The sequence below is a fragment of the Camelus ferus genome, chromosome 16 (genome assembly GCF_009834535.1).
Source record: "Camelus ferus isolate YT-003-E chromosome 16, BCGSAC_Cfer_1.0, whole genome shotgun sequence".
In the NCBI taxonomy this organism is placed as follows: Eukaryota; Metazoa; Chordata; class Mammalia; order Artiodactyla; family Camelidae; genus Camelus; species Camelus ferus.
This window is the reverse complement of record NC_045711.1, coordinates 10,314,289-10,318,971: the sequence shown is the minus strand read 5'-3', so window position 1 is coordinate 10,318,971 and position 4,683 is coordinate 10,314,289. Positions and strand designations below refer to the sequence as shown.

The 4,683-nt window shown below is 48.6% G+C and overlaps 1 pseudogene; it reads left to right on the top strand.

Annotated features, from left to right (window-relative positions):
- The first annotated feature begins 502 nt into the window (after nt 1–502).
- On the top strand, nt 503–3,881 carry LOC102510831 (annotated as a pseudogene).
- The last annotated feature ends 802 nt before the right edge of the window (nt 3,882–4,683 follow it).

Here is a 4,683-nt window from a genome sequence, read left to right as displayed (position 1 = left end):
TTCTACTCAAGCAATGGAAATAATAGGAAAGATAAACAAATGGGACCTAATTAAACTCATAAGCTTTTGCACAGCAAAGGAAACCATAACCAAAACAAAATGACAACCAATGGAATGGCAGAATATATTTGCAAATGATGTGACTGACAAAAGCTTGATCTCCAGAATATATAAACAGCTCATGCAACTTAATAACAAAAACCAAACGACCCAATTCAAAAGTGGGCAGAAGACCTAAAAAAGCAATTCTCCATTGAAGATATGCAAATGGCTAATAGGAATATGAAAAAATGCTCAATATCACTAATTATCTGAGAAATACATATCAAAACTGCAATGAGGTATCTCCTTACACCAGTCAGAGTGACCATCATTCAAAAGTCCACAGGGTGCCACTGCCCTGGGTCATCTTCCCATGGGCTGGCACCCAGGTGCAGGGCTCCAGACACCTGCCAGCAGGACCCAGTGCCCGCCCCTGTGGGCCTGGTGCCACAGCCGGGGGATGAGCCCGAGTCTGCTGCAAACTGCCAGGCTGGTCCTGTGGGTGATGCCTGATGGGTTGGTCCTGGGGACTCCTCCCCTCTCTTCAGGTGCAGTCACCTTTCGCTTGGGCCAGCTAATCACCACAGCCCAATGATGACAAGGCCTGACCCTTCCCGCCCAGAACCCAGAAAGAACACCGAGGGCAAGCTCCTGGCAGCTTCGTTGCTTTCACCACCACCACAGCAGCAACAGCTCCCAGGATCCACGGAGACACCAGCTCACCTCAGCTCTCCCCAGCTGCTGGTCCTCTGAGACAGCACCTAACAACAGTCAGCATCTGTATCTGGGCTTGGCTAACCAGATATTTTGTACCAGAAAGCTTGGGATCTGAAACCATCGAGGTTGTGGGGACCTAGGATCCAGGAGGCATGGGAACCAGAGTCCCCGCCTCAGAGCAGACCAGCTATGCCAAAGAGGATCCACAAGTTTATTGCCCTGAAGACACTAGAGGCACTGAGGCTGTGCAGGCTACAGACTACAAGAGCCCTGAAGACAATCAATCCCAAAACGAGCCAGGCTACAGCAGTCAGGAGGACACTGAGCAGTTGATGGCTTCCTATGAGGGTAAAGCTAAGAGCTACCAGGTGCCTCCCTTTGTCTGGCCCATCTACCTGTCTCATGAGTTTACAGAGAAGAGGAAGCCCTTTAATGCCAATGACATCTCCCTAAGCAACCTGATAAAGCATTTGGGCATGGGCTTGTGGTGCTTGCAGTGGTGGTATCGGAAGACCCAGGTGGATAAGAAGACACCTTTCTTTGACCTCATCAATTGTGTGCCCCTGAGACAGATCTATGGTTGTCCCTTGGGTGGAATTGGGGGAGACACTATCACTCAATGCTGGAGAGGCCAGTTCTGTCATTGGCAGCTTAATCCTGGAATGTGCCAGCACCAGACAGTCATTGCTGATCAATTCACAGTGTCTTTGCATTGGAAAGGGCAGGCTATTGACCAGCAGGTGCTGTCTGTGGGGTGCTCAAGTGTCCTGCACAGCTGGAACTGGGGCATCTGTGGATACTTTGCATTCTACCACATCCTCTGTCCCCAAGTCTGGAATGTCTATCAGCTTCCTGGCCAGAATGTCACCCTCACCTGCCACCAGATCACATCCATCTTTCCCCAGGACTACCAGGACAGCAGCCTGCCTGTAGGAGTCTTTGTCTGGGATGTGGAAAACTGAAGGGGATGAAGCCAGGGATGTGTCCATCATGTTCTCCATGTGGAATGAACTGGGAGGTGAAGATGATGCTCCTGGGGGTTTGTGGAATGAGTCCTTCTATCTGGAGCATGATGGGGAGACTGTACAGCTGCTGCATCATCCAACCCTTCCAAATCCCTACACAATGGCTGTGACTGTACGACTCATGGCAGATACCATGGTAACCTACATCACAGCCTTTGAACCTGACAGCACTGGGCAGCAGGTGTGGCAGGATCTACTTCAGGATGGACAGCTGGATCCCCCTGCTGGCCAAAGACCCCCTTGCAGAAAGGAGAAGGCATCACTGGGGCTGCGGGTGTTACAGGCAAGATGCCACCTAGAGGCCGGCACATCCTGGAGTTCTCATTGGCTTGGGACATACCCAAAATCATGTTTGGAGCAAAGGGCCAGGTCCACTACAGGCAGTACATGAGGTTCTTTGGCCTTAATGGTGACATAGCACTCACCCTTAGCTACTGTGCACGGTGCTGATAAACAGACTGGGAAAGGAAGATCTTGGTTTGGCAGAGCCCAGAATTGGATGACAGATCTTTGCCTGCCTGGTACAAATCTGCACTGTTCAATGAACTATACTTTCTGGCTGACAGGGGGCACAGTGGCTGTAAGTTCCTGAGACCTCACTACCAGAGGAGCTTGTGGGGAGCATGTGTCAGCTGCACCCTATCCTATGGGAGTATGGTCGATTCAGCTACCTTGAAGTCCAAGAATATCGCAGGTACAACACATATAATGTCCACTTCTATGCTTCCTTTGTCCTTATGCTCTGGCCCAAACTTGAGCTCAGCCTGCAATATGACATGGCTCTGGCCACTCTCAGTGAGGACCTGACACAGCAATGGTACCTGATGAGTGGGATAATGGCACCTGTGAAAAGGAGGAACATCATCCCCCATGACATTGGGGACCCAGATGATAAGCCATGGCTCTGGGTCAATGTATATGTGGTCCATGATACTGCAGACAGGAAAAACCTAAACCTGAACTTTGTGCTGCAGGTTTATCAGGACTACTGCCTGATGGGTGACCAGAGCTTCCTGAGGGACATGTGGCCTGTGAATCTGGCCATGATGGAGTCTGAAACTGAAGTTTGACAAGGACAAAGATGGACTAATTGATAATGGAGGCTATGCAGACCAAACCTATGATGGATGGGTCACCACAGGCCCCAGTGCTTACTGTGGAGGACGGTGACTGGCAGCTGTGGCTGTGATGGTCTGGATGGCTGCTCTGTGTGGGGCACCAGATGTCCAGGATAAGTTTTATTCCACCCTTAACCAGGGCCAAGAAGCCTATGAAAGACCACTGTGGATTGGCCGCTATTACATTTATGACTGCAACTCTCAGCCTCAGTCCTTTAGCATTATGTCTGACCAGTGTGCTGGCCAGTATTTCCTGAGGGCCAGTGGCCTAGGAGGAGACAGTGAGTTATTTCCTACCCAACACATGGTTCCATGTTCTTCAAACTATCTTTGAGTTCAATGTCCAGGCCTTTGCAGAAGGGACCATGGGGGCTATGAATGGGTGCAGCCCCATGGTGTTCCTGATAGATCCAGTGTCCAGTCTGAAGAAGTCTGAGTGGGTGTGGTCTATAGGCTGGCAGCCACCATCATCCAAGAGGGTCTAACTTGGGAGGGCTTCCAGACAGCCAAAGGCTGCTACTGTACTCTGTTGGAGCACCTGGGCCTGGCTTTCCAGACTCCTGAGGCATACTGCCAGCAGTGGATGTACCACTCACTGGCCTACATGCAGCCACTGAGCATCTGGGCCATTCATCTGGCCCTACAGCAGCAGCAGCATAAAAAGGCCTCTGGGCCAAAAGCCAAACAGGGCACAGGACTAAGTGTTGAGCCCAAACTTGGACCAAAGGAAACCACGGCAAACCTGAGCCCAGAGTGAGCCCTCTGAACTGTGGAAAGGAGGCGCTAACAGCCCAGCCTCCAGGCTAGCATTTCCTCTTCCACCACCCCTACCCCACCCAGTCTCCTGCAGCCCTGAGCCACCAGAACAATCATGCCTTCCCTTCTCCCCACTCAAACACACCAGCAAAGATGGGTTGAGGGTGCTCCAAGCATGAGAATCACTTCTTTCTTTCTTACTTCACCCCATCCCCTCACTGCATGAATGCTCAAGGAGTTCCAGGTCCATTGCCCCTTGATTTATTCTCCCAGGCCCATTCATGATGTAGCAGACATACATAGGTACAAATAAAAGACCCAGAAAACAAACAAACAAAAAAAAAGAGTCCATAAATGATAAATGCTGGAGAGGGTGTGGAGAAAAGGGAACCCTCCTACACTGCTGGTGGGAATGTATTTTGGTGCAGCCATTATGGAAACCAGTATGGATATTCCTCAAAAGACTAAACATAGACTTACCATATCATCCAGCAATCCCACTTCTGGATATATATCTAGAGGGAACTCTAATGCAAAAAGATTCATGCACCCCAATGTTCATAGCAGCATTATTTACAATACCCAAGACATGGTAGCAACCTAAATGTCCATTGACAGATAATTGGGTAAAGAAGTTTTGGCATATTTATACAATAGAATACTACTCTGCCATAAAAAAGAATAAAATAATGCCATGTGTGGACCTAGAGATCACCATTTTGAGTGAAGTAAGCCTGAACAAGAAAGAGAAATACCATATGATATCACTCATATATGGAATCTAGAAGGAGAAGGAGGAAGAGGACAAGGAAAAGGAGAAAAGAGGGCACTAATGAACTCATTTACAAAATAGAAACAGACTGGCAGACATAGTAAACAATCTTATGGTTAGTGGGGAATGAGGATGTGAACAGATAAATTTGGGAGTTCAAGATTTGCAAATGTTAGCCGCTATATATAAAAATAGATTTTTTAAAAAGTTTCTTCTGTATAGCACAGGGAACTATATTCAGTATCTTGTAATA